The 14127-nt window shown below is 44.9% G+C and overlaps 1 protein-coding gene across 1 annotated transcript in view; it reads right to left on the bottom strand.

The window, feature by feature from the left end:
- The window catches only part of Fkbp9 (FKBP prolyl isomerase 9), a 49031-nt gene that overhangs the window by 33965 nt on the left and 939 nt on the right, over window positions 1-14127 (bottom strand). The window lies entirely within an intron of this gene.

Here is a 14127-nt window from a genome sequence, read left to right as displayed (position 1 = left end):
AAATTTTCCAAGCTTAAAATTTAGCCAAGTGGGAAAAAACAAAAATGTAAGAATCCAGGACTGTCTAATCCAGGACTCAGCTCCTGGCTGGCACAGGCCTCTGGAGGCTCTGCAGACTCACAGTATTATTAATTCCTTTGACGATCAGCCTCACAGTATTAATTCCTTCCTTTGATGGTCACACAGCACTGTGAGCAATGATGCAAAAATGTATTACACACACACCCAGACACATAAAGCTCTAACAATACGAAACCAATGCTATCTGTTGCTTAAAAGGCTGGCCATCTGGAAAAACTGAGGTTGTTCTAGATTTGTGCTGATCATTGCAACTGGCACAAACTCACGCGAAGCATCAAGCCCAGAACTGATCATGAAAATCATTTCTGCAGTGCTAGAATAAGCACTTATGCAGCCTGTCCCACTGTCCAGCTCATTCACACCTTTTATAGATGTCCCAGTTGGGGTCCTACAGGAAACAGATGGCTCACCCAGCCAGGCCATTCCAGGGAGGCCTAATGAAGGGGCTGTGCACAGCTGACATTATACTCAACGGGGGAAAGACCGGATGCTTTCTCCATGTGCTCGTAAATAAAATAACGGTGCCTACTTTCCCAGCTCTAGTCAACCACGTCCTGGAAAAACTGGTGAGAGCAATCCAGCAAGAAAGTGAAGTAGAAGGCATCTGAGCTGGAGAGAAGAAAGGGAAGCATCACTGTGCTTACACACGAAACTGCTAGAAATAAACCAAGCAAAGGCCCCAAAGAACTATGCACTGAAAAATAAGAGAAATATTGCTGAAAGAATTTCAAGAGGGCTGGCAAGGCAGTTGATCCAGTGACCCTTGTCACCAAGCCTGTGATGTAAACAGCTGCATTGCAAGCTCCAGCTGTCATAGGACAAGCTGCTCCAGCCACCATGACTTTCCAGCCTCCAAGGACCAAAATCTCTAAACTACATGACTGTAGCCGGAAGTTTTCCTGCTTCCTGCAGCTGCTTGGTCCCAAGTAAACACGCAGATTAATCACAAGCTGTTTGGTCTGTGGCTCAGGCTTCTTGCTAGCTAGCTCTAACATCTGAAATTAACCCATTTCTATTCATCTATGTGTTGCCATGTGGCCATGGTGTTACCGGTCTGCTGGCATGTTGCTCCTTGGGCGGCAGGCTGGTGTCTCCCTGACTCCATCTTTCTTCTCCCTGTATCTTTGCTTAGATTTCTCATTTGGTTATAACCTGTCTTGCCATAAGCTGGAGCAGCTTCTTTATTAACCAATGGTAGCAACACATAGTCACAGCACATAGAAAGACCATCCCACAGCACATGACAAAATAATCCTCTCCTTCCTGAAGATGCCTCTGTCAGGCATTTTGTCCCAGTGACAAGAACAATAAGTAATACACCATATAAGGGAGTCATATCTAGAAAAATCTAAGAAGTCTTATAAGTCAACAACAACAAAATGACCCAACTTTAAAAAAAAAAAAAAAGAGAAAACTATTTCAATAGACATTTCTTCAGATAAGAAATACAAATGACCAATAAACATATGAAAAGATGTTCAATATTACCAAGCACCAAGGAAATACAAATTAAAACCATAATTGTTTTCAGAGCACTGACCACCTGCATGCCCTCCTCTGGCAAGTGCAGGTGGCCAACGTACTCCCAAGGAGACAACTCAGGTCTCGATGAGTTAAGTACCAGCCAGTGCACAATCACTGGCCTTCATTTCCTTACCTATCATTCTGACTCAGAACAATGAATAAAAGCATGTGTCGAATCCTGTGCTGTCCATATAGTAGCCACTAACCACATGTAGCAACTGAGCACTCAGAACAGGGATGTGCTGCCAACCAGGATCTAAACCACACAGCCTAACATGAATCTCAAGCAGCTTGGGTTCCAGGTTCTGCTGTGATCTACACAGATGGACCCACTCTAGAACGCAAAGACTGTCTCCACTACCCTAGAGAAATCAAGACCCACTGGAACATGGGCATGGACAGCACTGGAAGCCAAGTCAAAGAGTCTGGGATAGGCCCTTCCTCGCCAAGGGGGTGAACACAGTCAGGGCATGAAGTCACAGTAGCCCAGACTCTACCCTTTCCCACCAGGCTCCAAAGCAGGTATTTTTACCTAGGGATTAGGGAGCAGAAAATGAACCATCTGGAAGCCATACCAAAGGACTTCAAATGCTACTCTCATATGTGGTGATATTTTATTTGTGCTGAAATGTGATTTTATTTGTATGTTAAAAATAAAGTTTGCCTGGACATCAGAGGTCATAGCGAGCCATAAACATAAGTCAGGTAGTGGTAGCACATGCCCTTAATCCAGAGTCTCTGTGTGGTCAAGGACACAGCCAAGCATGGTGACACACGCCTTTAATCCCAGTACCAACCATAGAGTCCTGGAGGTCTGTATAGACAGGCAGTGATGAGGAAATTATGTGGCTGGGCTTGGAGCCAATGAGAAGGCAGAACAAGAAGACAATAAAGCGCAGGTTAGACAGGAAGAAGGTCTCTCTGGGGAAGAAACGGTGAGGTGATAAGCTAAGGCTAGTCGTGGGTATTCGCTATTTCTCTGATCTCTTTGGCTATTACCCCTGTATTTGGCTCTGTGTCTCTTATTTACTAAGACTGTTTAGAATTTTGTCTACACTCATAGGTAGCCTCTCCTGCCTCTTGGGCTATGCTGGCCCACTACCCTCTTCCCCTAAACTCTAACTTTGCCTTCTCTGTGGCTTTCTTTAAGAATCTGCCCATATCCACTCCCTCTACTGCTATTTCTCCTTCCTCAGTCCTGAATCCTAGGTTGACCTCAGTGGCTCTGCAGTTGACAAACCCAGGCTTAAATCCCAGCTCTCACTTCAAGCCAGTCAATGCTCTTCTCCAGGCCTCTCAGTTTCCTCATCTATAGACAGAACTAAGGGGGCTGGAGAGGTGGTTCAGCAGTCAAGAGTGCTTGCTGCTCTCCTAGGAGACCAGGGTTCGGTTCCCAACACCCACACTGGGCAGCTCACAACTGCCTATATATAATTCCTGTCCCATAGGATCCAACACCCTCTTCTGGCCTTTGTGAGCACCCACATACACATGCTCATACACACAGGTACACACAGAAATATGTAATTATTTTAAACAGAATAAATTTAATAATTAAAATTCAATTAAAAAAAACAATGATAGCAATATTACCTCGGGTCAGGCAGGGAGGCCACTAAAAAACACAGAAAATAACCAGTGTAGATGAGCGTGTAGAGAAACTCAAACCTTGTGCACTGTTGGTGGGAATGCAAAATGGTTCAGGTACTATGGAAAAAGGAATTTCATCAAAAAATTTAACTCAGAGGTAAAAGAAGACCCAAGAACCCTTTTTATCCAAAAGAATTAAAAACAGAGACTTGCAGAGATATTTGTGCAAACATGTTCACTAAAGCATGATCCACAATGCCTAAAAAATGGAAGCAAGCTAAATGTCCAATAACTAACAAACGGGAAAAATACACAAAATAAAGGAAATCGTATGATTTGCTACGTATTATTAAAGTAACTTGAGGACACTTCATTAAGTGAAATGAACTAGTCAAGAAAGATTAACATGTATGATTCCACAAAGTACATGAGCCAGACATGAGCACAGGACTTTATAATCCCAGTACCTGATCAGCTAAGGCAGAAAGACACCACGTTTGAGGCCAGCCTGGGCTGCATAGTGAACTCCAGGACTGCCTACGCTCTAGTGTGGAATCGTGTCTCAAAAATAAAACATAAAAAAAAATGAAACTCATAGGAAAAAAAGTAAAATGTAGTCACGCGGAAAGTGGGGTGCAGAGGGAAAATGGGGAGGAATTATTAGTGCATCTGGAGTTAGAAGTTTTTAAGAAAAAACCGTCCTAGAGATCAATCGCATATCAACATGCATGTAATTCACACTACTACTACATACTTTTAAACGGTTACAAAAGTAAATTTTACTTTCTTTTAGCAAAGGGGCTGCATGCACAGGGCTGATGCAGAGTAATTCGGGGGACAGAGCATCAGCCCACGGCCGAGAAGGGGGTGTCTTTATTACACTTGTGCCAGGAAGGACCCCGGGAGTTTGGGTAGCTAAGTGACACATGACTAGGGCTGGGACCTTTGGTTTGAAGACACAAACTTTGTTAACCCCACAGACAGGGACTAAAGATGACGACTTCACTTCCTCGAAGGGCCCTTCCTTATGTCTTACGGCTGAACCCAACTAAAGCCAGAGGACATGTGGTCTGGAATGTATGGTCCAAACAGGGGAGCCTTGCAGAGCAAATCGCCAGTGAAGCTGCTAAAAAGTGGGCCCAGAAAGGCCCAGGGAAGCCAAGGGGTGGTGGCACACGCCTTTAATCCCAGCACTCGGGAGGCAGAGCCAGGCACATCTCTGTGAGTTCGAGGCCAGCCTGGTCTACAGAGTGAGTTCCAGGACAATCTCCAGAGCTACACAGAGAAACCTGTCTTGAAAAAAAAAAAAAAAAAAGGAAGGAAAGAAGGAAAGAAGGAAGGAAGGAAGGAAGGAAGGAAGGAAGGAAGGAAGGAAGGAAGGAAGGAAGGAAGGAAGGAAGGAAGGAAGGTAGGTAGGTCAAGGGAAACAACACATCTAATCTAATCTAACACCCTGCCTTTCCTCTCCATGGCTCACTCACTGCTAGTTTCTGTCAATGCCTCCAGAGGGTGATGGGATCTGTAGTACCTCCCAGTGACATTCTTCAAGATATCTAGGACAAGACCTATGCAAGTCCAAACCAAATCCCAACATGGAGAGAAAAGAACTTTCCGCTCTAGATGCCGGCCACTCCCAATTCTTGGCTGCAGGAGAGGAAAGGTCAGTTTCCTCTAAGAGTTCCCATGGTATGTCTACCATGCCCAGTGGAAGGCCACACACCCATGAACCTTTTGGCAGCACCAATTTGTGTCGATGGAGAAAAAGAAAGAAGACACAAAGTTGGGTGGGGAGGGAAGAGGAGTGGGTCTGGGAAGGCTTGTGGAGGTGAATGTGATCAAAATACATCGCAATAAAATTTAAAAAAAAAAAAAAAGAAACAAGCTCAAGGAAAAAAAGAAACAGTGGATTTTGAGGATGAAAATATTCTGTATTTTTAAAAACATTATAAGGTATTTTAGACAAGATTTAGATTTTTGTCCTTTAGTAAGACCCCGAATTTTGATTAGAATCACTTAGAAAAGAGAAGCATATGAGGATGTCGGATTATACTTCATGAGACATCGTACATAAAAATAATTTTAGGTTCCATAGATGAAGTTTCATGGAACTGTTTTTCATTTGTACAAAAAAACAAAACAAAAAACAAAAAACAAACAAACAAAAAACAAAAACACCAAACCACGCTGGATGGTTCTAGAAAGTTATCTGACTCCAGGAGATCTGAGGTGTTTTCTATAAATGACTGAAACTGCAAAACGAAGTTAACATTTAAGAAAGTGGGGGGGGGGGAATTTAGCTAGGGGGCGTAACTCCGGAGTAGGGTGCTTATCTAACACACACAAAGCCCTGGGCTCAATCCCCAACACCAAGACCCCTTGACAGCTCAGATCTGTGTCCTAATGCTCAGGCGGTGGAGGCAGGAGGATCAGAAGTCAAGGTCAGCAAGTTTGAGACCCGGTCTCAAAAAAGAAAAGGGGGTGGGGGGGATGGGACACACAGTAGATTCAGCCAGGATACTATTGCTGGAGGCAAGTAAAGCCCGTGAGACTCCACTCAGTACACTGTCTACACACAAGCACATTATTTTGCAACGTATCACTTAATCTAAGTAAGCACTCGGCGTCTCCATTCTTACAGTGTAAATAACAGGCTGTGCCTCTGAATACAGGTTTTTCTACAGCCGGAAAGAACATCTGAAGGAAGAAATGTCAAGCTGGGTGGGCTGGTGCATGCCTGGAATCCAAGCACTGGGGGAACTGAGGCAGGAAGATTGAAGCCAGCCTGGGCTACACAGCAAAATCTTCCCTCCAAAAGAAAACTGTTAATAAAAATAAATAGAAGAGGAATGGAGAGATGACTCCATGGTGAAGAGGAGTTCATACTGCTGTTGCAGAGGACCCCGCTGGGTGGCTCACAGCCAGCTATAATTCCAGTTCCAGAGAGTCTGACACCTGGCCTCTCTGGGTACCTACCAGTACATGGCCATATCCAAGTGAACACGTATCATCTAAAATAAAACAAACAACTCTTTTTAAAAAAAAAAATAAGAGAACAAATAGTGAAATGAATCCATAAAGCCTCGCACGCCTTCCCCTCCAAAGGGATTAAAGGTACAGTAAAAATGGCCAAAATAGCCCAGGGATGACAATAAAACTCTGGAAAAAATTAAAAGCAACTAGGAGAACAGAGTGGATCCAAATGAGGAGACACAGATCGGAGAGCGTGGAACACAAGATATGGCCAAAGGCCCATCCGGTGGGCCTCCTAACCCTGGAGAGGCCAGAGCAGGGCAACAGGAAGAACCACACCTGCCTGAGAGCGCCTTCTCAATTCTTAGCAGCTGGGCAGCTAGAACTCTAAGTTTGAAATACCTAACCAGTGCAACTACATCACTATTATTTATTTGTTGTACCTGGAATTGAATCCATGGTCTCACGTACTTTTAATTTTTTTTTTTTTTAATGTGTATGAGTGTTTTGCCTGCATGTATATCTGTGTATTGTGTGTATGCCTGGTGCCTGTGAAGACCAGAAGAGGGCATCAGATCCCCTGGAACTGGGATTCCAGAGGGTTATGACGCTCCATGGTGGGTTCTGGAAATAGAACCCCGGTCCTCTGGAAGGGCAGTGGTGCTCTAAACCACTGAGCCATTTCTTCAGCCCCACGGCCTCACATTCCTATCACTGAACAAAACCCCAGCCTACATTCCTATTAATTTTTTTTTTTTTAATAAATTGGTGGGGCTGGAGAGAAGGCTTAATAGTTACAAGAATTCATTATGCTTGCATGTCGGTTCCCACCACCCACATGACCATTCACAACTACCTTGTAACTCTAGTTCCAAGGGACCCGACACCCTCTGCTGACCTCCACAGGCTCCAGCATGCACATGGTGCCCAAACACTCGGGCACATTCACATGCACATAAGAATAAAAAATGTTTTTTTAAAAACTCAAATTAGATGGCATATGCTTAGACTATCCTTTGCTTAAATTACTCTTATCTCAGATCCAGAGACAAAAGAAAAATGACCATCCCAGAGGAGACAGTCATTTCTCCTCTCAGTTCCGTTATACACATCAGCTAGGAAGAAAAGAGTCAGCTTGCTTCAAATTCTAGTTTAAGATTCTGTTTGGACAACTCAAAAACTGAAGACAATGTTTTCAACGACGAAGACAAAGACTACCAAGGCTAGTACGGCAGCCCTTGCCGCTCCAGTGGCTGAGGCAGGAAGATCTGCCGAACCCATGACTTTGATCCAATTCTGGGCAACACTGAGATCCTGTCTCAAAAAATAATCAGAACATGCATGGTGGCTAACACTTCCAATCCCTATACTTAAGAGACTGAGGCAGGAAGATGTCAAGTTTGAGCCCAGCTGGGGTGACATGGGGAGTCCCTCCATCTCTATCTCAAAACAACACACACACACACACACACACACACACACACACACACACACACACACACAGAGGATATCCAAAACCTGTGGAAAATACACAAGAAAAAGCAGCCCTGAGTATGGAAGCCACCTGAGATGCCTCCAAGTTAGTTCAGTTTCCCCCACGACAACTCAAGATGGCTGCCTCACCTGGGATCCGCTTCACACGAGAACTGTGGTCCTGACATAGCAGCCCTTACTACAGGGGACTAAGACTCTCCTCCTTGCAGGGTGACTGGCCCCCTCCCCTGGTGACATCCCTCCACTAAGAATGGATCCAGCTGCAGACTCAAAGGCGGACAGGGGAGGTCTGCCTTCCCTGCCTCCCACCCTCCACACCATACACTCCCAAAGGTGGCTGGCCTTCCCAGATGCTTTGTGCAAGAGCATTTCTCTCAAGTAGCCACGTCTACCAGCAGCTAATGGAACCTGGCAGGATTAAGACACCAGTAAGTGATCTGGCAAGCTACCTGTCTGCTGCCCAGATGGAAAAATGAAAGAAGGTTGTGATGAAGGAAAAGAAGGGAGAACAGAGAGAGTGAGCAGGCGGGAGCTGGGATGACCTCCAGCGCATTAAATTATTAAAAGAAAACACTTCAAAGCAAAGTCAAGCTGTCATGTTCCAGAGTATTCCTCTTAAACAATTGCCAATTAAAATGTTAGGTTCCTATAGATAATTCTTAACAAGGGTTCAGTCAGAAAAATACACCCAAATCAAACTATTCTTATGAATCTATAGTAACTTGCAATGCCCCACCAAGAGAATCAAAAGTCCTGCCAATAAATCTTCCCAGGGTGGGGTGTCTTGCCAATAGCCTCCAGGGACCCTCATAGGAAGAGTACTTTCCCCTAAGTCAGAAGGAATCCCAAGGCTCAATACCTCACCAGCTGCACTCATACTCATATTCATACTCATACTCATACTCACCAGCGTCTCTGCTCTTGCCACACTACACTCACACTCTAAATTCTGCCTGCCTGTGAGTATGGCCTGACTAGCTGCTCATCATTTCTCTCTCCCTGTCCACCCCGACTCTATCCCAGGTGCTACCCAGCCCAGTGGCTCTTCTCTAAGGACCGGGCCTACTGAAGGGATGTGCCTGAGTCCCAACTTCAACAAACTTATAACCGAATGCCTATGCAGAAGACACCTCACCCAAATGGGACCAACCAAATTGTCTCTCAGGTAACCAAATTGTCTCCCAGGCACCTGAACTTGAGATAGAGTCTGCTTAGTCGTGAGTCTAGCATGGAAAGTTGGCTCTCCTCTGAGGAAAGCTTCTATGCAGCCCCGTGGGGGTCTGGAGAAAGTCATCGGAGATTCTTCCAATAAATCCCTCTGCTCTCTGCTCTAGAAAAGGTTTGGGTACTTTTCTCTATTATATCCCAACATTAGAAACTGAATTGAATAATTAATGCTAAATAAATTTGCAACAAGGTTAGGGTTTCCTACTCATAATCTATCCACTGAAGACCTCCTGGATACTCTACACAAAAACCTCCAATACTACCAAGGCTTCTATGGAATGGCCCCTCCACACCTGACCAGCTCTGGGTTTTCTGCCTCCTGGTCCAACTATCCGGGCTTTTCTTTTCTCTCCTCTGCTTTTCTTTCCTTTTTCTGTTCCTTGGGCATACACTGTTCATGCCCAGGCTTTGCCTGTACCCCTTTCTCTCTTAAAGACACTCTCTATGTTGAAGAAATAAAATCCCATCAAGCATCGGGTCTTCCCCAGCAGACAGAAATCACTTCTCATTGGAACTTGCAGAGGCCTAGATGTCTCCCACTCACACAGCACTCTGCAGGCAGCTGACTTACAGGAGGCACAGAGAGTCTACCACGGAGTCCAGGAATTAGTTATTATCAGGATGTCCAATGTCATCACGTCTTTCTGTGCCTCGTGCTACATCCCCGCCTCAGAACCTCCCACTGCTCTGTCTCTACAGCTCTCACCAACTTCTGTTTTGCTGTGTAACTTAAGAGTATGTGTCCTTCCACTAGAAATGTGAGCTTCATAAAGTCAGGATTCTGTTTTCTTCACACTGCTACATCTCCAGTACCTGGAAAAGTAGGCTCTCAATAAGTATTTGTCTAATGAATACATGAATGGGTGAGTGAATGAAAATGTAGCCAAATGAGGTCCATAAAATCTATGGTTCTTTTGGAGCAAGGGTTCTCAAAAGGCCTGTCTTCAGGACAGCTGGATCAGTAGGGAACTTGTCACCAATGCAAATTCTTCTTGGACGCAAACCCCCAAGCTAGCAAATCAGAAACGGTGTAATGATCTCTCCAGGTGATTTTGATGCATTTAGTTTGGAAGCTAGAGGAGTACAAGTTGAGCTACCCACCGAGGAATCAGTGGGAGGGCACATGGTACCATCAGTCAAGTAGGTCTGCAGATAAGCCTGAAGGCTGTGAATGAGCCAGTGCGAGGCACCTTTTGCCAGGACAATGGAAATGGAAACATATTCAACTTTGGCCCCAGAAGGAAATCAGAGCTCCCGAAAATATTGTTCCCCTTACTCTCATGCCTAGGAATGCTATGGCACTCCTAAGATGAACCTGGGAAGGCTGGCCAGGAGCTCCACAGCCCCAGCGGGTGGAGGCTGCCATCTGCCTGCATCTGCAACAGTGGACATGGGAGCATATTCACAAGCCCACAGAGTTTAAACAAAGCCACATCCAAAGCAGTGGCCAAGGGCTGAAGGTCTGGTCATCTTGGTGACTGGATGTCCATATGCAGAAAAAGACAACAGAGACATAGAAAAAGAAAAAGGAAAAAAAAAAACTCATGGCACAAAAAACACCTGATGGCTTATGAGTCTACTCGGAATGCAAGTCATCAATTTCTTCTCTTTTTTTAACAGTTACTTATGGGGTGGGGCTTGAGTCACCAGGCATGGCACAAGCCTCTCTACTCACTGAGCCATCTCATCAGGCCAGCAGTTACCATTTTCTTCTGGCTAAACGCCCCAGGCAGGCAAAGTTCAAACTGGTAGATTTCTCCTGTCTGCACACACTTTGCGTAAGACTACCACAGTTAGGGGCTAGAGGGATGGCTCCGTGGAAACCTTCACAGTGCTCTCTAAACAGACACCGGCTGAGTTCCCAGCACTCGCGTTGGGCAGCTCACAACTGCCTGAACTCCAGCTCTTGGGGATCCAAAAATCTCTGGCCTTTCAGGGCTCCTGCATGTGTCCATATCCATACGCGGACACAAATAAAAATAATAAAAATCTTTTTTAAAAGAGAGACTGTCACACTCATATCCCAACATTCCACAAATTCCAAAGGAAGAGAGACCCAAGAGGGAAACAATGAAGCCACTTCTCAGTGTCTTGCCCTTCCCGTTCAGTCTTCCATCGGCAGCCACTTGTGAAAGGTGAATGTGCTCCCTGAGCCCAGGACTCAGTTTTCACGAACTTTCTACCTTAGACATGGTCCATATCCAGAAAGCAATATTCCACCAGTCCTGGCTACTACATTGTTTCCTATAAGTATGCAGAATTAAAAGTTTTTAAAGTCTTTTTAATTGTTTTTAAATCTTCACCTCTAGCTTCCTCTTGCTTTTCCTCTTGTCATTTCCCTACTTTTCCTTCAATTCTTCCTCAGACCTCATTTCTGCATCACCATGCACCCACCTCCATACCCCTCCCCCACCAAACCCTCCTCTCTAGCTCCTCACTAGTACATTTCAGTCTTCCTTAGGTCTTCCCCTGCAGTCTAGGGACTCCATCCTGACACCTCCCTCTTGCACACACACACAACATATAGCTAACCCTTCCATGTGAATCCATCGCTTCTCTCTTTCTTTCCACTGCATTTATGGGCTGACTACAGAACACAGACTATGCTCATAAACTGCCTGCACTGAAATCCCCACAGGACCACTGATTCTTAGGTGTCTAGGGCACGTCATTTGGACATTCTTCGGCTCACTCTCTTCATCTGTAATGAGATACCTTCCTCACTGTCTTGTGAGGACAGATGCATTCTTCTGAGATGAAAATAATTAAACGATGTAAGGCACAGGGTAAAACTAGGTCTGGCCTTTTGTAAGACAGCGCAGGCCGGGCTATTCTCACCGTGCCTAGCTCACCATTTTGTAATTACTTGGTTAAGCTAAATGACAGGATCAGAGAAAAACGTAAGAGACTAGACCTCTTGAGGGTAGACAGGGCATAAATGCTATGGTAGTACCAAGGTGTTCTTTCCACTGTCCTATACGGCCTCACAGTGGCAGCTACCCCCAGAGAGTGGAACCTGTTCTAATGGAAATTATTAATTACCTTCAGTTCAAGAAAAAAAATCATTCCCTATTTTATGATGAGAGGAACAAATCAAAGAATATACAAATCATCAATGAGCACATGAAGAGATGCCCAACATCTTTAGGGAAATGAGGATCAAAACCTTGATGATGGGTCAGCAATACAGCTCAGTCAGGAACAGAGATTGCCAGCAAGCCCAACACCCTGAGTTCAACCTGTGCATAATCCCCAGGATGCACACAGTGAAAGAAGAGACTCAATGCCAGCAAGCTGAGCTCTGACCTCCACACTTGTACTGTGGCATGCACGTGCACGTAAACTCAAGTGTGAGTGTGAGTGTGTGTGTGTGTGTGTGTGTGTGTGTGTGTGTGTGTGTGCACAATAAATAAATAAATGTGATTTGGGGATTGGGGATTTTTTTTTTCCGAGACAGGGTTTCTCAGTGTAGTTTTGGTGCCTGTCCTGGATCTTGCTCTGTAGACCAGGCTGGCCTCAAACTCACAGAGATCCGCCTGGCTCTGCCTCCCGAGTGCTTGGATTAAAGGCGTGCACCACTGCCGCCCGGTGGCATGTGTTTTGTTTTGTTTTGTTTTGTTTTGTTTGTTTTGTGACAGGGTTTACTATGCAGCTCTGGCTGTCCTGGACTGGAACACACTATGTAGACCAGGCTGGCCTCAAACTCACAGAAATCTGCCTGCTGTTTGCACCACCATGACCAGAAAATGTCATTTTTTTTTTTTTTCGAGACAGGGTTTCTCTGCGTAGATTTGCGCCTTTCCTGGAGCTCACTTGGTAGCCCAGGCTGGCCTCGAACTCACAGAGATCCGCCTGCCTCTGCCTCCCGAGTGCTGGGATTAAAGGCGTGCGCCACCACCGCCCGGCGAAAATGTCATTTTTAAAGACAATAAAAATGTTAAAAAAGAACATGAAGAAACAGGAACACAGAGGGAAGGAATGACGGTTCAGTGCATTATGGAAAACACTGGACCTCAAAAACCTAGACACAAATACATGTGATTCAGCAATTCCACTCCTAGGTATGTATATATCCAAAAGAAATGAAATGTATCTTCAAAACAAATCTTGTATATAAATGTTCACAACTTCATTACTCACAACAGCTACAAACTATAAACAAAACAAATGTTCACCGAGTGACAAATAAAATGTGCTGTATCTACACAAGGGGTGTGTGTGTGTGTGTGTGTGTGTGTGTTTGTTTGTAGCCACTAAATGGAGTAAAGTTCCAACATGCTAACCACGGTGAAACTTGGAAACATTACAGGAGGTAGAAAAAAAAAACAGACACAGAGCACCATAAATTGTATTGTATTATTGTATAACTCAATTTTATATGAATGTCCAGAGAAGTAGCTTCCAGAGAGCTTGGATGGGGGGAAGGAGATGGAAGGTGGGAGATGCCCAGCATTTTCCTGGAGTGAAGGAAACACTCTAGAACTAGATAGTTGTGGTATTTATACAATACTCTATAACCATATTAAAACTCACCAAATTGTATAACCTATTTTTTCCAGTGTTTTTTTTTTAACACATTATTCATTTATGGGGGGGGGGGGGTACCATGACATTCATGTGGAGGTCAGAGGACAGCTTGTGAGAGACATTTCTCTCCTTCCACTATGTGAGTCCCAGGAACTGAACTCAGGTCATCAACCTTGGCAGCAAGTACCTTAACCACTGAGCTACCTCACCAGCCCTCGACAGTCGGAGAATTGCCTGCCATGCGAATACCTCGGCGAAGCTGGCTGGTATAAAAGCTACTACAGAAACCACTGCATTACCAGCTCTTGGGCTATAACTCAGTAACAGAGAGCTTCCCTCGAATATCCAAAGCCCTGTGTTCAATCTCCCTGCGTGTCCCCAAAAAATACCTAATGGTAAAGATGACCAAATCTAAGCACTTGCTCTGTGCCACACAGTACCGATAAACTAAGTCGCTTTTACACACTCACTACCTGCAATTTCAAAAAAAAAAAAAACAAAAAAACAAAAAAAACAAGGGTGGCTGCTTGTATGTGTTCGGAAGCCCACTCAGGCACACAGCAGAGGCCGAACAGTTCCCTGCCTAGCGGAGTAGCTCACCACGAGGGCACAGCCCAAGGTTAGTAACAGCAGCCTGGGAGAGGTGGATGTGAGCGCAAGACTTGAAGACAGGTTATGTGGGCAAGCCCACAGGGCTGCCCTTGGCCATCTCTC

This window comes from Peromyscus maniculatus, chromosome 3 (assembly GCF_049852395.1).
Source record: "Peromyscus maniculatus bairdii isolate BWxNUB_F1_BW_parent chromosome 3, HU_Pman_BW_mat_3.1, whole genome shotgun sequence".
Taxonomy (NCBI): domain Eukaryota; kingdom Metazoa; phylum Chordata; class Mammalia; order Rodentia; family Cricetidae; genus Peromyscus; species Peromyscus maniculatus.
The sequence above is the reverse complement of the archived record's forward strand: the minus strand, read 5'-3'. Positions and strand labels throughout refer to the sequence as shown.